Source organism: Ctenocephalides felis, unplaced genomic scaffold (genome assembly GCF_003426905.1).
Source record: "Ctenocephalides felis isolate EL2017-DRISC unplaced genomic scaffold, ASM342690v1 CF-g0.4_SCAFFOLD_00393, whole genome shotgun sequence".
NCBI classification, from domain to species: domain Eukaryota; kingdom Metazoa; phylum Arthropoda; class Insecta; order Siphonaptera; family Pulicidae; genus Ctenocephalides; species Ctenocephalides felis.
In genome coordinates this window covers 1-26,857 of record NW_020536547.1, presented here as the reverse complement: position 1 = coordinate 26,857, position 26,857 = coordinate 1, and the positions used below count along the sequence as shown (strand labels likewise).

Sequence of the window (26,857 nt, the reverse complement as noted above, 5' to 3'; positions counted from 1 at the left end):
CGCAAAGAAATAAACCATACTCACTAATTAAACATTAAATATAAATAAACCATAATAACATGTTCCTGCTTTGTCGTTTGTTGCATTTTTAAACATATATAGTTGATAACAACAACTTACACAGTTTTAATAAATTTTTAGACAATTGAATTTTATTTTCAAAAACAAGAATTAAAATCACCGTGATTCTCAGAAATAATGCTTATTGATATTTACTTACCATAGCCGGATCTTCATCACTGCCATCCTTACAATCAGCATCTCATCGTCACAACGCCAGCTGTCTAATACGCAACGTCCACTGGATTTGCATTTAAATTCATGTTCTGGACAAGGTAAGTCACAATGTTGTTCGTCAGAAATCACCACAATCATCAGCGCCATCGCAAATTGTTACTGAGGGCGTGCAATTGCCATTCCGACACTGGAAGGAACCAGATCGGCATGTACGAGCTGGGCAAGTAGACGGCTCATCCGAACCGTCGCGACAGTCCTTTTCACCATCACATCTATTGAAGTTATCAAAATAGTTATATTATGTTTTGCATGCAATTGAATCATATAAGATAAACCGCAACTGAATTTATCGAATGTATTTCAAATTTTTTCAACAAAAATAGTTTAATAAAACTTTTAAGATTCAAATATAATAATTTCAGTTTAATAATTATTTGAATAAAATCTATTGATTGAATCTTTATTAAATAACTTACTTCCAGAACCACGGTATACATTTTTCATCATTGCCGCCGCATCTATGCTGTCCTTCTGTGCAATTGGCAATGCATGTCTTCATATCTCTCGCCAAGTAAAATTGGTTCGGACATGCACATCTATATCCTGTGGCACCATCCTCAGTGTAGCCCTCGACGTTCAAATAGCTGGATTCAAGTGGCGGTGAAATCAAACACAAATGCGTGCAACCTCCATTGTTAGTACCACAAGGGTTTGTGTATGTAATTTGACGTAAAGAGATGAACAATAAAATATGAACGTAGGGTCGTGTAGTATATTTTATTCTAATCGATATCAGCCCACTAAATTTGTTGGCACTCAAAATAGCTTTAATATTCCAATCAGTCCAATAAAGTGTATCGTCAAAGATTGAAAGAGCGAATACATGTGGAACTTTATTTCCAGATAAAACAATATGTCGATGTCGTCCTTCTAAATCAGAAAATGCTATATAATCTAAATGCGCATCTGCCCAGTAAATTCTGTCGGTGAAATAATCGATCGTTAAAGCATTTGGCCAAGCGATATCATCTTCCCATGTTAGAATTCTAGTGAAATTAGATCCATCCATACCCATTTTGGCAATATAGGCTTGCAAATGCCATGAAGTGAAATACAAGTATCCAGTGCCAGGATGTACAACTAAAGCTCTAGGATCCGCTATACCAGTTTTTCAAAGTTTTCCTTCTGGTGCCATCTAATTCTGCAACATCTAGATTCTTCGAATGCCGATCCAACCAATATAATTTTCTACCAATCCATCGATAGCTATACCTTCCAAACCGTGAGAATCGTGTCGCACAATAGGTTCTTTCTCAGATACTTCAGAGAAATAGTTTGATCTAAAGATTGTTTTTGCCGTGACGTCACAGAAGTAAACTTTTTTATCGGCGTTGTCAAAATCTACAGCCACAACATTCATTAAGTCTTGGTGCATCACATTATATTTAGTTGCATCTACCGACATATTACGTACATAGTACTTATTAGTAAATATCAGCCATGGTTCTGTGTTGTCTTTTCGCTTACAAGTATGTTCATCTAACTGACGTTCATAGTATCTTTCACACATTTGCAGTAGAAACCACCAGGAGTATTTGAACAATGCTGTGAACAAACTCCAGGCGTTTCAAGGCATTCGTCGATATCGGCACAAGCTTTACCGTCGCTTAATAGTTTATAACCTTGATTACAATCGCAGTAATATCGTTAGCTCAGTATCGACACATTTATGGCCGCACTGATGTATTTCTACTTTGGCACATTCATCGACGTTACAGTGAAGAGGCTCATCGGAATCATCCTTACAGTCTGAAACTTTATTGCAAACGAGATGGTAATCAATACATTGACCATTCTGACACTGGAATTGTGTAGGGTCAGCACAAGTTGCATTCTCTTTCTTACAACCAACTTCATCAGATCTGTCACCGCAATCATCTTCTTCTCGCGTCGCATCTATATTGACTTCTGATGCATTTGAAATTTTGGCACGTGAATTCTTGAGTTGAACATGTTTTGTATTGCGAATTACAGAATTTACCCTCATCAGTACCGTCACCACAATCATTATCGTGATCGCATAACCAACCTTTATTGATACATCTGCCATTTTCGCAAGCAAACTGTTCTTCCCCGCAAGGCTGTGGACTAGGACAATGATGAGTAGTTGTATTTTCATCGGCTCCATCGACACAATCAGGATCACCATCGCAGAGCCATTTTCGTGGTATACATTGCGCTCGTCCCCAGGCTTTATTTTCTGTACAAGTAAATTCTGTTTCATCGTCACATTTTCTGTCATTACATTGATGACGATCATCTTCATCACTGTTATCCAAACAATCATTATCTCCATCACAGATATAAATTCGAGGTATGCAGTTTCCATTATCGCATGTGAATAAATCACCGAAGCAAGTTCTTCCTTCACTCTTGCAATACTCTGGTGGTTCATCAGATCCATCTCCACAATCGTCATCGCCGTCACAATACCATGTTGCAGGAATGCATCTATGGTTCGGACATCTAAAACTATTCTGAGGACACGTTCTTTGCGCGCAGTGTAAAGGATCTTCATCGCTGTTATCTCCACAATCATTGTCTCCATCGCACAACCAGTAGGGTTCGACACAAATATTGGTATTTTTACATTTTAAGTGATTAGCTGCGCAAGTAGTATTTTGTGGGCACCGTTCATGAGTTTCATCAGAGGTTACGTTGTCTTTACAGTCATTTACTCCATTGCAGACCTGTGACATCGGAATGCATCGTGAGTTCGCGCAAGTGAACTCGCCATCAGCACATGGAGGATATGTGCAACCGACCTCGTCAGATCCATCTTTGCAATCGTTTTCGTGATCACATTTCCAGGACTTAAATATGCAGCGACCATTTGCACAACGGAACTCGTTCGGAGAGCATGAGTGGAATGCTGAAATAATTCATATTTTGTTATTTATCTACTTTTTAAGTTTAAATGAATACAAAATTGATATCAAGTGGTAATAACTTAGTCAATTTTATATTTTAGTTCATAATAAAGTTACAACAAAAATATTTCGAAGAAGTATAAACCAAAATACTACTGCAATAATTTTGATCTTCATCACTCATTTGTCACCACAATCATCATCGCCATCGCAAGACCACATCCTTGATATACACTTTCCATTCTTGCAATAAAATTTACTGGAATCACATGTGAGGTTTTTAGCAACGCACATTCTTCCTTCATTAACCAATTTAGAATTCTCATCGCATTTACATTCGGCGGTACCATTCATGCCAGGGTGGCAGCTTTGGGCGCAACCACCATTATGATATGCATGATTTACCTGACACACCTGCTAGTGAGAGAGTAAATATGTTATACCTAGGAGATCCATCAGTTTAACAATGTATCATCATATGGAATCATTCAGTCTTTTCTGCTCTATTATCTTTCCTCTGCAATCATTCAATCACGGTCCAGTATATGTGTTCGCGGAATACCGTTATTGCAAATGGATAAATTGTAGCAGAAATTAACACTTCTCGATTTCCGCCATTTAAGTCTGATCTTTCAATTTTTTCGCGGACCGCATCAGTCCAGTACAACATGCGTTCTTCGTAATCGATGGCAAGTCCACTAGGTTGAGATAAATCGGTGTCCACAATCGCTTTCTTCAATGATCCAGCCATCGTAGTTCTGAAAATTTTACCTGATGTTCCAAATCTTCCCCAATCAGTATAGTACAGTGATCCATTACAGGGATCTAATATTATGGCACGAGGTCTCTCGACTCTGGCTATCATGACTAGTTCTGAACCATCAGTGTTCATTGCGTAAATTGAATTATTGGAACTGTCGGTCCAATAAATTTTCTTCTGTGTCCAATCATAAGCAATTCCTTCTGGATTGATACCCTTATTTAGAATGGTTTGCATTTCTGAAGAAGATGGATTATCGCTTGGTAACCAACCAATACGTGCCCATGGTCGAATTTGCGTGAAAAATAGTTTATGATCTGCATAATCAAAATCTAATCCAACAACATTTGTAAGATTTCCCTGGAAAAAATTCATTTGTAAATCAATTATTGTTGATACTATATAAAATTTATTAAAAAGTTTATACTAATATAACAACTTGTTGAAAATTTGTAAATAAAAAGTTAAATTTTCAATTATCATTTTTTTGATCTATTATGATATACTTACAAGTGGAGCGAATGGCCAACCACTATTCGATTTAGGGTCCAGAGCAACACCTCTAATTTCAGTTCTTGTTTGAAAACACAATATATTCGTTCACAGTTTAACATTTTTACCATCGGCAGCGAGTTTTCCAATTGCACATTCACTATTTGAAAGCAAGGAGCGTCTTGACGATTCTCTTGGCATGCACACAAACAAAGTTGTTCGCAACCGCCAACTCCAATTTCAAACATGGATGTAATTCCTCAAAGGTTGTTTGATGCGTTCAAATATTGAAATGTCTCGCAATTTATCTAAATTATTCTAACTCTTTCCGGTAAAGTCGTATTTCCAGGCAATTTAGAAGCTTTGTATACAGTTTGCAAATTTCTATCTACCCAATAAACATCAACCACATGAATTGCTAAACCCATTGGATTTGGTAAATTTCTTCGAATTACTTGTCTATTGCCACCACTATATGACACCTTTTGAATCATATCGAGTTTGGAGTCAACCCAATATACATCGTGCGTTAACATGTCAATGGTCAAATCACGTGGATTCGATATACCTGATGTAACCAATGGAGTCCAATTAGAACCGTCTAACAAAGCTTTTCCAATTCTTGGGTATTGGCCATAATCAATCCAATAGAGCACTCGTTTTAATGGATTTACAGCCAGTTCTCTAGGCGCATCGGTTGTCGTTTTGACTAGTAATTTTCGATTAGTTCCATCTAACCAACAAACTTCTACATAGTTTTCATGCGGAAAGACGTTTGTGAAATACATGTTACCAGCAATCCAGTCAATCGTTAAACCTCTGATTCCATTACTTCCTATACCATCCTTTATTATTTGTTGCAATTCTGAACCATTAGGACGTACTCTGAATATTCCATTCCACTGACCCCTATTGAATTCTACCCAATATATCCAATTTTCTTTATATAAAATATCAACATGTAAAATATGATGTCCTGGTCCAGAAATAGGCAGCATGGCTTCGGAACTATCTTCTAAACTATATCCTCTAGCAACATCTAATTGTGCAACGACAGCGAATGTGCGATAAGGTTTACACCTTACTTCATTTTCCTTCTTGTGTCCCATACTACAGGCGCATACTCTTGAATTTGATTCAGCTGGGATACATAATTGTTCGCAACCTCCATTATCTACTAAACAAGGATGCTGACTGAAAGATCTTTTCTTAAACATTGTAAGTGATCGTAAATCAGCTTCATTTTCCATTATTATTTTTGGATGATCACCATTTGGTAAATCCACTCGCACAATTTTTTCATGAAGTGGATCTAAATAGTATAGCCTACGATCAAGAACTGCTAATGACTTAGGTCTTGCAATATCATTTTTCTCAGAAAGCAACGTTCGCCGGTCGTCACCGTTAGTGTTCATCTCTATAACGGCTGGGGGATGCTGGGAGCTAAAATATAGCATTTTAGTTTCAAGATCTATAGTTATAGTTTCAGGTCTTTCTACATCTTTTATTAAAACAATCGAATTTGTACCGTCCATATTGACTTTGCCAACTTTGGAAGGAACACCGAAACCGCCCTCATCTATCCAGTAAAGTTTGCCTTGCGATGGGTCTAAACACATAGCTCTCGGCTTAGCTACAGACGTAGCATTTCCGTCATTAGCCAGAATTACTTTTCTATGTTTTACTTTACCGTCAACTTTAATAACTTCTAAATTGCCCGCAATTTTATTGGCAATAAACAGATTTCTACCAAGCCAGTCAAAAGCAATAGCAAATGGAGCTCCTATAATACCAGTGTTAACTCCAAGAAATTCTGTTTTATTTCCACCTCCATAAGGTGTTGTATAAATGGTACAATTTTCATCATCTTCTTCTTTTCCTTGTACCCAGTATAACGTCTCGCCTTTTCTATCAAAGTCTAACCCGGTTCCTCCTTCAATACCAACAACTGGAGACATTGTACCTGCTCTAGAATCACTATTTACTAAAGGTACATCAATGATTTGAGTTCCTTTCATAACCATCAAATACGCAGTGTCTTCTTCTGTACATTTACCTTCAGATATAAGCTTATAGCCAGGTTTACACTTACATGCATATCCTTTTGCCTCAGATGGACTTAATAAGCATATATGTTGGCAGCTGGCTTTGATACATGGATTATCTGACATAGGTTGTAACGAAGGATGATGAACATGTATAGATAATGGTTGAGATATTAAATGAGAAACCACTGTTTGATTTGTACCTTTAAATTTGTGTGCTGATAGAACTCTATTTAATTGCCTATCGGTCCAATATAACGTATCTTCAAATAAGGACAAGGAATGCGGATGTAACAAGTAATGACTTCCCGATAAAACTTGTTGCCTTCCAGTACCATCGTAATTACAAAAATCAATAAAGTCTAATTTAGAATCGGCAAAGTACACGCGTTTATTAGCAGTATCTAGCGTTAAGCCATTAGGCCAATATATTTTGGTATTTATTATAGTAGATCTCATTGTGCCATCCATACCCACACGTTCAATTCTAGGATTTTCTCCCCAATCTGTCCAGAACAACCATCTTGTACCTGGTGTAGGATCCAAGCACATGCCGCGGGGCTGAGTAATATTTTCTCTAACAAGCACAATTCGATTAGAACCATTTTCTTTAGAAACTTCTATTGTATTTAATTTGCTATCCAACCAGTATAAATTACCACCGACCCAATCATATGCGAGTCCTTCCACTAAGTCTAGACCAGTTGACATTACTTCTCGTGGTTCGCTACCTCGATCCAGTCGAGATATTTTCTTTAATTTCATGTCACTCCAAAAGATTGTACCAGTATGCATATTTGACGCCGTAGCTACGACATTTCTACAATAATAGGAACACGTTCCAACCCTTGTTCTTTAAGATCGGCTACTAATATAGAGTGTCTGTTGGAAATGATTAGGAAAGCAGCAGAGTGATTCACAGCTTTGCAAGAATGTTTATCTGGTTCTAGAATGTAGCCATCAGTACATGAACAATAATATGAAGATTTTACATTTGTGCATGTTTGAGAACAAATACCAGGTGGCCAGCATTCATTGATATCTTCACATGTAAATGAATCATTGCCCAGGGATTCACCATGTGGACATAAACACATAGCCCCTAATGGTGTTTGTTTGCATCCATTTGAACATAATCCGCCTTGATGCATACATTCCGCTAAGTCACAACCCGGGCCTTCATCTGAACCATTAGGACAGTCTTGTTTACCATCACAAACAGATGTCATATTAACACATCTATTTGTGACTCCCGGACATTGCCATTGCCCAGATGGGCATCTAAATGGCGGAGGAACACACGCGTGCTCAGCACTTTCATCTGAACCATCTCCGCAGTCATCTTTTCCATCACAAATATATGCTTTGAAAACACATTGAGAGTTATTGCATTTGTAAAAGTTAGGAGCGCAATCAACTTGCCCACACGAAGGTGGTTCATCTGAATGATCATCACAATCTGGTGTACCATCACAATGCCAAGTTCTTGGAATACATATGCCTGAGCTTTGACATTGGAATTGTTTTTCATCGTTGCACCTATCAGGTGCGATTGAAGGGCAACCTAATTCATCACTGCCATCGTTACAGTCAGGTATGCCATCACATTTATATGCTTCTTGAACACATTGCCTCAAATCAGAACATTTGAATTGACTCGGTAAGCATGTTATAGGGGGACAATCAACTTCATCTTGCTTATCAAAACAATCGTCATCTCCGTCACAAACCCATGATTGCGGTATACAATGCCCTGTACGAGGACATGTAAATTGGAAGTAAGCACATGTTTTTTCTGCGCAAAAATCGCCTTCATCGGAACCATCACCACAATCATTTTCACTGTCACATTTCCAAGTATTTGGAATACAACGTCCGTTATCACATGCAAATTGTGAAGAACTGCATGTAAGATTTACGCAACCAGTTTCATCCGAAAAATCACCGCAATCATTTTCAGCATCACATTTAAATGTAAGGGGTACACATCGCCCGGATTTGCATTGAAACTCGTTAGCACCGCATGTAGGTTCTGTAAATAAATATTAATATTTTAAACACTGATACAATATATAGATATATGAATATGTATATGAATAATAATGAACCTAGTAATTTTTATCATTTATGTGACAAATTAAATAATGATAGTAAAGATAGTGAAGATTACTGAAATGTTGAAAAGTATACTAACTAGTACAGTTCTGTTCCTCATCACTATTATCCAGACAATCATTGTCACCATCGCAAACCCAAGATTTAGGTATACAACGCTGATTATTACATGTGAAGTCCCATGAATTTGGACAAGCTTGTACTGGTGGTTCTGCATTCGGATCAGCTTGACACGTTCTTCCATCGACTTCTGAAATTCTTTCACCATAGGGACATGCACACTGAGCCATTAATGTTCCTTTTGTGTCATTTCTTGGTACAGCAAAACAAATTTTATCACAGCCACCATTGTCAATAGAACAAGGTTGATTACGATCAACCACTTGCACTGCTTCACTATAGACTTTAACACCATATAGACGATTAGTTTGAGGTTCTTTCACCATTGTTTCTTCTTGCTCACCAGTTAACTTATGTAAGCGCACTATAGCGTCTAGCCTCCAGTCCGTTATATACATCCATTCATTATGAATGACTATAGAGAATGGATGTCTGATTAATCTAGAGTTCACAGTTTTAACATCAGTACCATCCAAATTCGAATGTTGCACATGGTCTAATAAAGCATCACACCAATATACACGATCTTCTTTGAAGTCAATTGATAAACCATTAGGCCAGCCTAATGTCACATTTTTAAACACAATCAATCCTGTGCCATCACTATTGGCTCTTGAAATATTTGCTGGACGATCCCATTCAGAGAAAAATATGTAACCTCGATTAGGATGAACTACAATAGCTCTTGGGCGCTTCAAATTTCGTAGTAACGTGCGTCTATGTGTAACATTTCTAGTTGATAAGACATTTAGAGTTCCTTTACGACTGTCTATATAATAAAGATTTTTAGATGCCCAATCAACTGCTAAGCCTTCCACTCCTTCATTTTGTGAAGCTAGCACAATTTCTCTACCAGTTCCGTTGCGGTAAACTCTATATATAACATCTTGAAGAACATCAGAATAATAAATATGGTGATCTCTTGCATCGAAGTCCAAACCAACAAACCTAGCTCTCCTTGATACAACTGGTAGGATTGCATCGCTAAATCCTTCGATAACAGGGTCCAAAACTTTGCCTTTGATGAAACGTTGCTGAGAGTACATGAGAAATTCTGTTACGAGATTACAATTTCTTAAGTCTGAAGCTAATTTCCAGCCAGTATGGCATGCGCATCTGAATCCGAGCGGAGCAGGTGAACTTTGATCTGATGATATCGCGGTTACAACACACATTTGTTGACAACCTCCATTATTATTGCCACATGGAGATGCTGCCTTCGGTTGGCTCAAAGCATGAACTGCTATAACAGCCCTAGGATCACGAACCTCTTTTGATTTATAAATTGCTAGGATGCTAGGCGTGCCTTCAAACCGATTTACGGACATAACACCTTGCTTTGTACCGTCAGTCCAAAATACTCGATTCTCAAATAGCGCTAATCTAGATGGACTTGGAACGGGTTGACCACGTAATACCATAACTCTCTTGTTGCCATCGTAATCTACAGTTTCAATATAATCTAATAACGAATCACACCAAAACACTCTCTTTGCTATGACATCCACAGCAACACCCGAAGCTTTGTAAGCCGCTTCTGAAACAATGCTGCGAGCATGCGTACCATCCATATGAGCTCTTAGAACGTGCCCACCATCAGCAACAAACATTAGTCCAGACGTAGGATCTAAAGCGATGTCTGCAGGACTGGTTAAGTTTGATCCAAGGACGACAGCATGCCAATGACCATCAAATTCAAAAACATCAACTTTTTGACCAACACTGTCAGCCACATATAATTTGTCTCCAACCCAATCGACTGCTATGGCAACAGGTGACCATGTTCCCGGAATAGCAATATCTTTATCACCAGACGTAAAAGACGCAAATGATGCACCGTTTAGTGTTTGCGCGTGAACTTTTCGCGTTTTTACGTCCGACCAGAATAACATATTGCGCTCGTAGTGAAATGATAAACCACTGGCACCAGTTGCATTTGCTATGCTGACCTATAAAATAGAACATACTATTAATATTCACGTAAATAGAATAATAATTAAACCGAACCAATTAATTACGTTTTGAAATCAATGACTGGTTGAGTTATTATAATGCAAAACTATATATAATATATAAGATTATATTTTATACTTACTGCGTCCTGTCCTAAATGAGACATTCTCAAAATTGCTCGTTCGTGTGCAAATATCAACTCCATAGAACCTGAATCTGGAGCCGCACATCTTCCACCTATAAAGATGAAAAACAAGTTCGTAATTAATTGTATTATTATAAAATTATTACTATTACTAACCGTTTCCTTCGCCATTTCTTAACATATATCCATGGGCACAACTGCACCGGAATCCTCCGTCTGTATTTTCGCAAAGCTGATCGCATTTTCCCCATTCAGAACATTCATCCAAATCTGAACATGTGCGATTATCGGCTATATTCAATGCCCTTCCAGCAGGACAATAGCAACGCCCACCAGTCAAAGACGCCGCGCATTTGTGTTCGCAACCCAGTGCGGGACATGATGCCGTAGCTGTAATGAATAAAAGTAGCGATATTCAATATCAAATAGAAACTATTTATTATGTAAATTTAAGCTTCCTCTTATTCCGATAAAATAATAAATATGATAAATCGAATAAAATTTGATATTGACTTTATCCGGCAACACTCATTTGAAGCAATACTCATTTTAGTGATATGTTATTTTATTTTAAATTCTAGGTAGAACACTTAGTCAAATATATAAATTTAATTTGGTAACAATACAAAAATAAAATAAATAATCCTATTTCAACTCACAGCACGCAGCTTCCTCGTCAGCTCCATCTTCACAATCTCGTTTGCCATCACAAAGCTGCGTTCGTGCGATGCATTTCGGTTGCAGAGCTGAGTTACTGCCGGACTGAGAACTCTGTGGACACAGAAATTTATCTCCAGGACAAGCAGCCGATCCAGTGCAGTTAGCTTCATCAGATCCGTCGGAACAGTCATGATATCCGTCACAATGAAATGATGCAGGTATGCAGAGCGCATCTGCGCAACGGAACTGACCGGCATGACAGGGTGGAAAATCTAAATAGTACATTATAAAACAGTATTTAAGTTATTCAACTTGAATGGTCTTCTTGAATAATATGTTGATGCACTTGTTCTTAGCTGAATTAAAAATTAGCTGAATTATTACCATTCGATTTTACAAGGCATTTTCAAATGTTAATATATACTATTTAAAACTCGAAGAGGCATTTAAGGTGACTATTAAAAGACTGGCTCTTAATGAATGTACCAGTAGCCGTTTCACATATTGCAATCTACTTTAAGCAATTAAGAAAGTAGAAGGAATAAGCTTCGTGAAGCGGCAAGAAAAGAAATGTCCTTTCTTCCTGCTCTGCGTAATTTAGTTTGGATTAACCGGCAGCTTTGCACAAATTACTTTAATTACAATTTATAATACCTGTAATAGCGACCATATCATGCAACCACTAGGGCTCTAGAGATATTCTAAGGAATATTTTTTTTTAAATACAAAATCTTTATTTTATTAAAACTTGAATTCAAAAATTTCCAGATGATCATTTTTTTCTAATTTTTCTATTTTTTAATATTCATTTACTTTTGTAAGTTTTGTTTATTTTTTAATATGTTGGACAGTTTACAAAATTTCCATAGTTCTTCATAGTAAATATTGTAATTAAATGCGGTATAACATCAGCTCAATTGTTTTAAAAATTTAGAACATTTTGTTTACATAATCATGCTAATCATGGGAGAACTTACTGCATCCTTGTTCATCACTTCCATCGCCACAGTCGTCCCTGTGATTACATTTAGCAGATGACTCAACACATTTTTGACCATTAGAACACCTGAATTGTTCTAAAGTACAAGCTACGCCCATAACTACACCAGGTTGACCGCTTCCTGCTGGACAATTTTCTTCGTCCCTCCCGCTCCTAAAATAAAATATGGTTATGAATGTATTTATTTATTCGTAAAACACTATTAGAATATTCAATAAAAAAGTACATTTTCTTTCTTTATATACCAGTTCAATAAGAAGTCTTTTAAAATAAGAAGCACTAGAACTTGTATTACAAAACTCTTGAAATTAATAATTTTCTATTTATTTTATTCCGTTTCTTAAACAACTCAATTTATGTTTACAGTAATATCTAAGAAAACAAATGAAAAATCAATATACGAATAAAAAAATTAATATGGAAACCATGATATGCTATTTGATATATCATTTTCATATCAACATAATATCACAATGCATACCATTTTACTAAATATATAGATAATGTAACAATACCTGCAATCTAAATAACCATCACAACGTTTCTCTTTAGGTATGCAGAGATCGGATGATGTCGTCGCCATCATTGTTGATGGAATCGAAGTCGACGCAGCAGTTGAAGGCGCTGGACCGCAATGGAAATCGTCGGTCTGACATTTGCGATACGCTGGAATAGTAAAAAAATGAATTTGATAATAAATTGAAAGAAATTTATAATGTATGTTTTTACTGAACTGTATAATAAGGGCAATTTCACGAAAATCGACAGCAAAATTTTTTTAGATCGATATTTACGATGGATGATACAGTAGGTTATTGATTCAGTCATTCTACTACCTCTACATATGCGTAGGTAAATAATAACAGGTAGTACTGCCCTAGGACAGGTCAATAAGCTGAATTGAACACCAACTCTATTGAGAGAAGAAACGAATCGAAGTGTGAGAGGTTTTCCATTGTCATTTCACACTACTGTGCCCGAATGGGCTTATTTTCATTTATTATCGCTACCGCATAATATATAGGTAAGTTGGTTTAAATAGTATTACCCCCCCACCGAGGAAATAGTTATGGAATATTTAGTGCAAATAAATTTTTTTTGGAATTTACTAAACTAATAAGGGACCTTTCCTCCATGTCCTAATAATGCCGCACTGATCATGAAATGTTATATGTCCTGAAAGATTATACTATATATATATATATATATATATATATATATATATATATATATAGTGTGTGTGTATATATAATATATATTATTTGAGATGATTTTACGCTGTCTCCGTTTCATGCATATTTAACTTCACCTTGACTCGCGGCTAAGTATTGTTTCATGAAAGTTTACGAGCGCATCACTGGCTTTAGGGCGAGGGACTCATTTATGAGTTTTTATACGATGAGCGATTTGCAACATGCGTAACTTCTCATCATATAAAATAGAACAAAAAAGACAAATTAATTCAACCATTAAACACCATATCTCCTATAGGTCATTATACCGGTAATAGTCGTTATACGGTAAATGTTTTTTTTTATTAAAACTATAATTAGAATTGAAACAAGCATAATTTTTTTCTCATTTTATGGGTAACATGGTCTGGACAAAAAAAAAACGAATCGCGCCTGGTGCTAAACTAAATGGTACAAATTGCATTTTTTTATATATAAAAATAACTGTCGCGATATTTTAAATCTTGGGGGTACCCATGCATACCAACCATATCAAAAAGGTACGGAAGTAAAAATTTAAATCAAATATATTTTTAAAATAGATGAAGTTAGATAAAAAGTAAAATAGATAGAAATATTGCTGGCAAAGAGAACCCCAGGTTACTCGGAAGGATTTCGATGAAACTTCGCATGGTGAGTTTTTAGTCAAACCGAACACCTTAGAATATTAGAGACCCATAGGAAGTAGTTTAATTATAAAAATTAATTGAAGTTTTGAAAAATAGACTATGCCCAATATGTACGCGTACGGTGTTTCCAATTAATATGTCTCGGAAGCTCAGTGAGTTCAAGCGCTTGTTTCCACTTAATCAACAATAATTAAGCAATTATTTTTACTTGCTTTGGTAAAAGAATAGTTACAGCATCTATTTATCTCTATTTCTTAGTAATATAATCAGTGGATCACAAGATATATCAATTTTAAAAAAAGAACTGTTACAACAAGTACCTAGCTGCCCTACTTACTCCAGTCAATTGGGCGTTTTGGGTCTGATTTCTTTACTTTGCTCCGATTTGCTTGAAATTTTGGTATTAGGTTTTTCTTACCCTCAAGTTCAAAAATGAAAACAATTTGGGGTTGTGTTCTTAAGGGTCAAAAAGGGTTAAAAATTCGATAATCAAGATAAAGAGAATAAAATAATTTTTGCGTTATATTTTCCAGATTTCATGCAAATCGGAGCACAGTAAAAAATCAGAAGTTATACCCTTTTTTCCTCTCCATTTACTGCACAGACTACAGATTATAAATTCTGTCCATATGCCGCCGTTAGCTCTTCTAAATTAATAGAGAAGCTTATCAATAATTTTACTTTTAATGTATTTTAACACACTTTCGGCGGATAAGATTTCGGGCTAACTTGTACCCGTAGCGGGGTTTTTACAACGGTGCGAATGCGTAAGCATGGCATGAAAGCAAAGTCTTTTACGTACAATACTTACTGCCCAAATTCAAACGCAGTAGTAAATACTATAATATTAAGTTATTATGAGGTAAAACTATCAATACTGAAGGTAAAATATTTGCAAATAAAGTTGAATTTTATTACGCAATGATACATATGTTTAGGCAATGAAATGAAAAATGTAATTAATTCTAAAAAATTAAAACAAAATACACAGAAAAATTTTCTATACGTTTTCTTACGTCATAAGTTTAGTCTCTGAAATAAAAAAATGAATTTAATCATAAAAATCAATTAATCAAAATACAAAGAAAAGTTTGCTATAGGTAGGTTTTTTACACGATTATACACTACACATTTTTACGCAATAAGTTTAGAATTGTAGAAATCATTTGGACTATTCTTTTTGAAGCATTGCAACAAAACTTCTTGGCGTCTTCTAAATATTGTCCGTCCTCTTTTAAGTTTCAAATTTTTAAATTCTTTAGGAAGGCCCTTGTTTGTTCTTATAGTCCCACAAATCCTAGTTTTATTTTGTAGTAATAATAAACTTGTATTTACACTATTATAAAAATTGTTCATGTATACATGATGCCACAAATTTAAATAAGGTTCTAATATATCTAATATAGTTCTCTGTAAACTATTGCTATTTTCATAGTAAATTTTTAAATTGCATACGAAGCCTGACTTTGCTTCGCAAGCCATTCTAATCAGAATACTATATTTTACTATTTTTGCTTAAATGCTTGTTTTAAATATGATAAATATTTTTAATTAAATTTTAAATATAAATTTGAAGATTTATTTAGGTAATAGGAAGTAACAGGTTATTAAATACATTTAATTCCATTAAATTCTTTCAAATAAAAGAAATTGGATAATAAAATACGATATCATACATTTTCAAATTACCTCTAATCCAAGCACAATTGAAAAACATTGCGAAAATTCGTCATTCAACAGTAAATTAATGAATTAGTTTTATTACTCGCCGGATACTGTATTTGATAAAATTACCTGTTGCCAGGTACGTAAATTAGACAAAGTAATTCCATTCTCCAATCATGTATAAAGTACCTTTATCACTTATAATCATACTATATACAATCTAGAGTTTTACGTTGAAAATTCGATTGTTTTTAATATTATACGAAATTAATTTTTATGGTGTATAAATTAGTGACAAACCTAATAGTTAATTACATAAATAATAATATGATTTTATAAGCTACGTTCGATTGCTTGTAAAAATGTAATAGCTTATTTTTAACATTGTATTTGAAAATTAAATTATATGAATTATCGAAACGCAATAAATACAAAGATAGCAAAATATATAAATGGTAATATAGTATTAAAAAAAATAGTTTGTTTACCAAAAATGCTGACGTAAAACATATCGTCCTTAATAAAATACCATATATTTATGTAATATATACGTATTTACGTAAAATTATCGAAAATAATCTTAAAGAATAAATTATAATTTTATTATAGTTTTATAATAAATATAAAACTAGCGTTGCAACCGCTCATAGTAAGAAATTTCGTTCGCTCTTCGCATCTAGCGTGTCCGACCGAGTACCCGAAAATACCCGCACCCGCAGTTGAATGACAATCCTAAAACCAGGTACCAATACCCGGCCCGCAGAAAGTGTGTTAAGCTTTATAATTGCATCTGTCCATTGGTAAAAATACCGTTAACCGACTCCTCTGTACCTCTACCTGTGTAGTATGTCTATGTACCGCGATTCGTCGGTCGCACAACCGGCAATGTTGGCATAGCACGTTATCGCCCGCGGCCATTCAACATCATTGTAATTGGTAATGGTCAAAACAAAAGTATTGTTCGCAGCCGGGTTTATTGTTTAAACATTATTATTCAAACAGTAGATTGTCCAACAATGCCCGGCGACCGTTGTACTCTCTCAACGTGCGTTTTCGTGTTTATGGTTCGGTTCGGCAACGCATTTTAACAAAATAAAATAAAAACAATTCTTTGTTAATCGCAATTCGTGCCAGTCACATTACTAAACTCTTTTACATCATACGATGCACAAAGCGTGATTTTTCTTCGACATGGAGTAATATAATACATGCAATTGTACTTTTAATGAAAGGCATTAATGTTGCAAAAAATTTTAAATTGTAATGCCATAATTGCAACTTAATATTTATGCATTTAAAGAGTTTTTGTCCGTCGAGAAAGCATTGTGAAATAAATATGTACATGTTTAAAATATTTTACAGTTGCGGCGTGCATAACCGTAATGGTAACATGCCTAATTCGCATGTGAAAGAGACCCTGATCCAATTGCGTTACAAGATATTGTGAAAAATTGTATTACAAGAAGAAACTAGCGTGGCGCACATTTTTGAAAAAATTTTACTCGGACAAAATAAGATTTTTAAGAAACTATTTTTGACAAAAATTTACTTTTTTTTTTTAAAAAAAAAACTTTTTGAAGAAAAATTTATTTTGAAATATTTTGGAAATTCTGAACTTTTTTTTCAAAGCAATCGTACTGCTTTAATTGTATAGAAACGTAAGCGCCCATACAATACGGAACGGAACCCATAGGAATGTAAACATAATTTATACTTATTGTTAAAATTTCTATAAAATATCTGATATTTTGATGTGCATATGTCTAATGATCATTTTTGACCGCCAAATGGTACTTTTTTTTACTAGATCTCCGAAACCGCTAGATCTGCCTTCATGAAAATTTGATCAGTTGTTCACCTTGTTAATACAAATAAAATGTTTTTCAAATTATTGAAATCGGATGCTTTGTTCTCGAAAACGGCTGGGCCCGCCTTGGCCAAAAACTAATCAGCACGTGTCCTTATCAATAGGAAGAACGGTTTTTGAATAATCGAAATCGATTGATCCGTGCTCTCGAAATCGTCGACAAAATATTGTATCCGCACCACACACACAGGTATGCCGAAATGTTCCGAAGGCTTTGAAACTTATAGATATATAAAAATATTAATTTTCGATTTTTTGTGATTATTATAACTTATCCTACGAGAAGTTAAAAATGTGTAATACTGAATATGATTAGAATGGGATATAAGAAGTAATGCCCATAATTTTTTTTTTTTGAAATTTTTGTAATACGTCAAGTTTTCTAAAAGCATTTTTTAAGATTTCATTTAAAATTTAAAAAAAAAGAAAATAATTTCTTACCGCAATCAGCTTCATCGGTGCCATCGACGCAATCGATGGTCATATCACAGCGATAATGAGGAGGTATGCAGTATGTTTTATTAAACATATATTGACTGCACGTCAGCTGACCCACCTCGCATTCTGGTGGAGCTGCAAAAAATAATAAACAAATGTAATAAAGCATAATATAACTACCACATAGCCTGATGCAGATATAAGTATATATAAATTTGTATTTATGGTATTTACATAGTTTTTTTTTTATAATTTTCCATCACATTTATATTAGAAAGTAATTTAAACACATTTATATTGAATTTTCTATTAGGAGAATTTTAATATATATTCCTGCATAAAATGAAAAAAATAAATTAATGACCAATTAATTGAGATAATTTTATATTTAGCTTTCTTTCAATATTACAACATCAAAGCAGTTTTCTCTATTTGGCACTACATTCTCTACACAACAAAAATATTATATTCAGTTACTGTCTATTTCATATAGTTTCTGTAAAAAATATTTTATTTAATGATAAATGATTCATTTTCCTATATTGCTTAGAATATTTTATAATGTAGAAATTTCACAACAACAAGAATATGGTCGCATAAGTATCGACATACAATATTATATTGCTAAGATGGAAAATGACAACCCATAAAGTCTATTGATAGTAGGGGAGACTGGGTACGGCTGTGCCATCTTTTTGAGATCAGCTATAATTTTGTAAATTTACCAATTAGTTGAAAGAAAAGTAAATTATTTGATAATTGAATATTTGTCTACGTGAACATACTAAAATACCGACCTGAAATACGATGGATTAGCCATAAAATCAAAACCTGCAAGAAAAGGGCAAATGTCACAATCGTCCACACCTCCACGATGGTTTATTAAACGAAGTCAACAAAAAATCATTGTGATTTTTGTTCTGGTATTTTTCTTTCCCTTTCTCGTATTTTGTCTTAAGTAAGATTTTTCTTTATCTGTTAAATCCTCATCCAAAAAAGACAAAAAATCGATGTTACAACCATACCTACGAAATTTGTCACAACCGTATCCAACGCATACCTAAAAGCAAATCATCGTTATGACTGAGCTAAATTATCTACGCAAAAACTAATTGCTGGTAATTAACTACTGGAATACAAGTAACAGTTATCGAAAGAAAAATAGAAATTAAAAAAATACTTATGACTCCTTCAAAATCAGTGTAATTTAGATGTTATTAAGGCTGTCACTACCGTACCCTGGCACAACCGTACTCAGTCTCCCCTACAACGATAAGTAATTTTCACTTTTGTAGAAAGACCATGCACGATTTTATAGAAGGTTCGCATTGTTATAACACCAATTTATGTAAAGATGAACCGAATCTAATGAAATGTGTAGAAAATAATTATGCCTTCAGTATCTATGGAGTTTTACATTCTCAGTAGTTTTACATTCTATATGCATGCTATGTTTTATAAATAATTCAAGAAAAATTGTATTATTTGATAGCTGCATAAAGTTAAATAGATAGCTAAAAGTATTTCATATGTACATATATGCATACATTGATATTTCATATTAGTATTATCCAATTCGTGTAATAACACAAATTTCAACATAGCACTTTAATAAAATAAATACTCCTGCATATCTGCTCCGATACGTTTTTGCCAAAAGCCACAAAGAAATAGATATCCGCATCGAACAAAAATCTCATATTTGTTTAAGTCCCATAAGAAAATACTACATGGCGAGCACAAAGCACGAGATCCATTTATAACATCGTGCGTATTTAAATCAGGGCTGTTGAAAATTCTTTTCCTCGGCTGAGAGAATCAAACAAAAGCAAAGCTAGAAGGGGTTTTGGTCGGTTCGCGACATCCTCGAGAAAAACACAAACAAACGAATAAAAATAACGTTACGGCGCGGATGGAAAATGCGGAATGAATAAAAAAAGCTGAAAATAGGTACGTGTCCTAAATCGTTATACAACAGTTTATATATATATATATACTAGCTGACCCGGCAAACGTTGTTTTGCTAAGTAAGGTATATTCTAAACAATTTCTAGAGAATCAAAAATATTTCAAACGAACGATTAGCTGACTACGTTCAGTAAAACTACAGACTTCGTCATTTTAAAAATGTGCTTTTTTTGCTGTCTTTCAAAAATTTGTTATCTAGACCTTTTTACCCTATAGGCGGGGTAACTTGGAACGGCCAGATGGCAAACAGGTTTAATGTCTTATTTTAATTTTAAAGGTATTTTACAAAATAATTACATTTTTAACTAATGCTAAAAAGCTACCAACAGAAGAAAATACTTTTACTATGGATTTTCAAAGATGACCGTTTATCTCCCAATATCAAAGTCATAAGAATCAAGGTTATAGCTGGTTATACATCTTTCTCCCTTCACTTTCAAATAATGTTGTTAAACAATGCTTCAGCTTTACTGGATTTTGACACTTTGGTCGTGAAACTTTTAACCCCGTACCTTCATATATTACTAACCATTCTTTGATAAATTCTGGGAATAAGTTATTTAACAAAATGTACATGTAAATGTAAGTAATGATCTTTTTCAGTCTTGGTCGCGGCATTATTATTAAACTTCACTTCACCTTATATATATATACGAGGTGTGTTCAAAAAGTACCCGGAATTTTTAAATTTCGCGGGTCTGGAGTGTCTGATTGTCAAAATTTTTTTTTATTGTGTTGGTATACATGCCCCTAAAGTATGATGAAATTTTCAGCTATATTCACTGTTTACTTTGTCTGTGGTAGTCGCTAAGGTTCGACGTGTTTTTCTGAGCTCGGCGATTTTTACAATGGAAGAATTGAAAAGTCAAAGAATTTGTATTAAATTTTGCGTAAAAAATGAAATAAAGTGTAACAAAGTGTGTGAAATGTTACAAAAAGTCTATGGTGAGTCTGCTATGAAAAAAACAAGTGTTTACGAGTGGTATAAGCGTTTCCAAGATGGCCGCGAAGACGTTGAAGATGACGAACGCTCCGGTCGACCCAGCACGTCAACAAACAATGAAAATGTGAAAGAAGTGGCAAAAATGGTTATGAATGATCGCCGAATCACAATTAGAGAAGTTGCTGATGAAGTTGGCATATCAATTGGCAAAACAATTCATGGCTGTTGCACCACGATAACGCACCTGCTCACTCGTCGTTGCTTGTTCGTAATTTTTGGCCAAAAACAATACCGTAGTCATGCCCCAACCTCCATATCACCAAATATGGCTCCGTGTGACTTTTTCCTATTCCCAAAGTTGAAGAGACCCATGAAAGGACGGCGGTTTTCTCGATTGAAGAAATAAGGCCGAATCGCTGAGAGTGCTCAAGGACATATCAAAAAGTGAATATCAAGGGTGCTTCGAAAATTGGAAAAAACGCTGGCATAAGTGTATTATATCTGGGGGGGACTACTTTGAAGGGGACCACATTAATGTAGACGAATAAATAAATATTTTTTTGAAAAACGAAAAATCCGGGTACTTTTTGAACAGACCTCGTATATATATATTATATATATATATATATATATATATATATATAGTCTTGGTCGCGGCATTATTATAAACTTCACTCACCTTATATATATATATATATATATATATATATATATATAGTCTTGGTCGCGGCATTATTATAAACTTCACTTCACCTATATATATATATATATATATATATATATATATATAGTATCATAGATTGAATAAACTACATGGATAGTTTATAAATAATTAATTCTGAATTAGAATGAAAAACGGGCTCTAAACTACCTCTCTGCCACCAATTACTGAGCCACAGCAACGCGTGGCCGGGCTAGCTAGTAGTATTTTTTTTATATATATAAATATACTATCAATTAAACTGAAAATCGGGATAAAAAGTATCCTAAGTCCTTCTCCTGGCTCTAAACTACCTCCCTGCCAATTTTCATCTAAATCGGTTCAGCCGTTCGTGAGTTATAAGTGTTAGCACATAAAGCGATCCTCTTTTATATATAGATATATATATATATATATATATATATATATATATATATATATATGAGATTCAGTCTTCAGGGCAATACATCAATTAAAAACTTGTATGACTTTTAAAACATTTATATTGTTTCCATACGTTTCGACACATAGTTTTGTGTCATCCTCAGTGGACTCTAGTTTAAAAACACAGATTAAAACTATTAATTAAAACTAGTTTATAAGAAAGTGGTATGGTGTAAAAACTTACATGTAATTGTAATAATCCTAATTATTTCATGATGATAATTGTTCACAAATGCACGAAAAAAAACAATTCTTGTCATTTTAAATCGGAACAATATATAATTTTGTTTAAAACGAATTTTTTATTGTATAGTACATCTCGCAATTCCGTATTCCGATGCAAGAGTGAAGCCTAAATGTGCACCAATGTGCGCACTACATGTTAAATTTAGGTAGAAGGCACACGAACTGACCAGAGAATTTAAGGTTTGACAACGCGAGGAGGGGTACATATAGTAAAATATAAACAGATGACAATTGCGAGGGTGGACATAGTTGGTAGAATTGAGATAAAGATTAAAAGAAAAAGAAAAATTAAAATTAAAATTAATATAAATAAAACGTCGAATCAGGATATGTAATTATTTTAAAGGTATGAATTTCGAAACATTGTTTAAAACTACTTGGTAATTCTCTCACAGTGAAGAAGTATCAACTCTATTGTTTATGCTATTTTTTAAAAAGGTGTATGAGACATGATTCTGATAAGCGTCTCTGCGATGTATTCGACCCGTGATATAAAATTATAAAAAAATAATATAAAATATAAATCGTAATATAAAATTATAAAAATTGGAAAAATCTGGAAGAAGTATCGAAGAAGATAGAAAGATGAAAAAAGATGAAACAATCATGATGAATTTTGGGTTAGAATATTAATTATAAAGTATATAAATTTTATCACTAATTTAAAAAGTAGGAAATACTATGCACCTAAACTATACTGATTTTGAAAGGGAGAAAGATGAAGTATGTTTGTTGGAACAAGTTTGCATTATTAACTAAAACAACACATGAAAAAAAGGGAAACGGAGAAGCAATACGACAAGAAATAGATTCTGTCTGGTTTGTGGAAGCTAATACTCTGAAAGTAGGGGTGGCGTAAATTTGATCAAGTGCGATGGAACATGCGGTTTCTGGTTCCTCGTAAAATGCGCAGGCGATTGTCACTATTGTAATTATGACAAGATTTCAGTATACTGATATAGAGTTACTGTGATATTTTGACTGATAATTTTTAGTTAACATTTTTGACTGTTTTCAAAGAAGAAATTTTTATTTGCACCAGTCGTGATGTTGACTTATCAATTATAAGAAGGAAAGTAATCCCATAGAACGGTTTATTTCTTGTAACCTTGTTTCAAAAAAGTATGTTAAAAGTTTTGCTATTGTTTTTTAACCTATGTTTATGCCTGTCATGATAGTGAATTATCATAGGGTTGTGGACCGGTTGTGACACTTGTTCCTTTTTGTATGATTTTTTTGATTAATAAATGCGTCGTATTTAAGGACAGTTTTTAGTATTTGCAGGTAGTTTAGTGTTACAATTACCATTTAATTTAGTTTTCTCCCAGATAACTGGTAAATTAACAAAATTATTGCTAAAAATATTTTCCAAAAACTAGTATAAGTGAAGGCAAATTGATATAAATAAATGTAATATAATAAATGAAACAAATCGAACTTCAGCCATTTAGCTGAAAACAGTAACACTTCAAGCCATTTTTCTATACAATTAGACTATTAGTTCAATATTGGTTTATAGAAAAATATTAGTTATGATAAAGCTGTATTGGATTCCGCTTTTACAGAGCTTTTTAACCAAGCACCTGTATCTAGTTTATTAGATTTTAGAAAATTGCTTTAAATCTATTTAACCAAAACTAATTCAAAAGTTATTAATAAAGAAAACAAATTAGATTGAAATTATATAGAAACCCATAAATACATAATTCGATATTATTTATATTTCATCTGTCCCATACAATTACACCGAACAAGTGAACAAATCAATAATTTTAAATATTTATAAGGTCGATATGATACGACATGTGAACTTTCTTTAGGTCACCTGTAAAATACAGTTCTATGTGTCACTCCATTATCTATTTTAATCAATAGATTGACAAAATATGTCTGCTCTGGGTTTTACTCCCACGGTTTTTTGACTATTACTGATTAGGTGATCTATTTTGTCCTTTGTACAGTTTTCAGAAAAGATTCAATAAATGTTATGAAAAGATATTTTTTTTATTCAATAATATATTTACAACTGTCCTACATAGACATGAAAAGATAAATAACAGAATGACTACGATTACGTATCATCAATTACAAACTTTTATATAATGTTTACTAAAACCGAGCGAATATATATAAATTTATATAAAAAAAAACTTTTAAAATCAAAAGTTTGATTTTAGAGTATCGTAAAATAATAATATAAACCATATAATAGATTAGAAAAGTTTTTTGAAGCACCCTGCATAAAATATAAGTACGTAGGACGAAAATAATAATAAAGAGAATAAATATAAGACATGAGTATTGTTGGCAAAGTTCCTTGCTTCGTTGTTATACAAGACTTACACCAAATTTATAACCAGAAGTTGAATGTATAAATCGACTTGTTATTTAGTTAATATATTTCACGATATTTTTACCTCTATTGTAAAACTGGAAAATATGTTCGAATAATTTATATATATAGGGTAGAGCAAGACACAAAGATCCAATTTGACTTTGAGCAATTATATTGACAAAACTAAACTAATTGTACCACAATAAATAAACACATATCAAACAAACAACTATCTAATTATGTTCACTACAGCTCCCATCTAATTCATATTGTAGAATATTTGTTGTTTTTGTTGGTTTTCAAAAATTTGTCACCTGGTCTTTTTAACTTCATAGGGCGGGTAAAATAGGACAGTCATGGGCTGAACAGATCCAATGTCTTTAATTGTATTGAAGATTATTGTTTTATTTGTATTATTAATTTGAAGGAATTTTACTAAATAATAGTTACATTATTCAACCAATGCAAAATATAAATTCTATGAGTAATTTTTTTTTACAAATTTTTTTTTCATCAGCAGAGTTAAAATAATTATTTATTTAATTTCTCTTTTGCAAAATTGCTTCATTAACTTAATTTACTTTTTCTATATTTTATTGTTTACAACACCTTTGGTTCAAAGGTAAGTTGGCCCTTTTCATCCCACCCACATAAAAGCTTATATAAAAGTTTTATATAAAAACTATTGAATCTAACTTAATATTACATACATTTTTATAAAACAATTAAAAAACGTATACTTAAAAATTATATTAAGGTCTCGTAAACTAAAAAAAGTGCTCACAACTAAAAAAGCTAACGACGACAGATCCATAAATGTTACAAATTTTTCCTGATAGCGAAGTCGCAAGAATCAAGGAGATGACTTCTCTCTACTTTCAAATATTGTTGTTAAAAATTGTTCTTAAATTGTTTTTGAGATATGGGTGGTGAACCTGATTATTCGTGGACCTTTAAGCCCTGCTTAACGCACATAAAGAAAAGAATAGTGACCTTGGAAAATTTGCTGGATCTATATTTATCTTTTCAAATTGGGCTCGCCCGTAGGTAAGCGGTTAAGAGCGATGGTACCTGAATCAGAGGGTCCCGGGTTCGATACCCACTTCGAGCAGCCTGTTGTCAGGCAGTAGTGACAACGGTTTTCACTTGGAAATATAGATAGCAATATGTTTCCAAGCAAAAATAGCCCTCACCCGGCATTGCTGCACCAATAAAAATACTCGCCCTATTACAGAAATTGTAATAATAATATATCATATAGAAATGTGACAACTGATTGGACTGCCATCTGTCAAACAGACTAGTATTAAGTCAAATCAGCACAACAGCATATAGGACTATTGGGTTCTTCTGATTGCTGTTCAAAAATAAAAAAAAAATCTTTTCAAATTCTCTGTGTTTTTAAACAAAATTCTGCCTCTTTAGTACATGATACTTACAACAACATTATCAATTTTTAGAAATAATTCTTCAAATTTTTCATTTTTTGTTTTTTTTTTAATTTTTAGATTTCTTATTTTTCAGGTTTTCTTTATTAAGAAGTTTCTGATTATTTTTGTATTGAATTTTCTATTTACGGCGTGAAACTAATCAATACGTTTAAAATATCTATCGTGTCCAACCTTTATAAAAACACAAAATCTTTGATGAGAAAGTTGCTAATGTCTCTTATTATGTTAAGAATGATCTCTGAAACCAACTTTAGGAAACTTAAGTAAAATATAAGTTCAAAATTTCCCCTCTGCAAGAAAAAGACAGTCATGCATCCTTATAATCTGCTTTGTATATCTTCATTATGGCGTTATAAGATCGCGAGGTGAATTTTGCAAGCGAAGCAAATTTAAATACTTTATCACTCACTTTTGGTCCTAACAAAACATATGTAGCAAAAGTACAAGAGTGTATGCTTTAGCGTGCGAAATAGGGTTAGGTT

At 33.6% G+C, this 26,857-nt stretch overlaps 1 pseudogene; it reads right to left on the bottom strand.

The window, feature by feature from the left end:
• Nucleotides 1-220: 220 nt before the first annotated feature.
• On the bottom strand, nt 221-18,423 carry LOC113364239 (annotated as a pseudogene).
• Nucleotides 18,424-26,857: the final 8,434 nt, after the last annotated feature.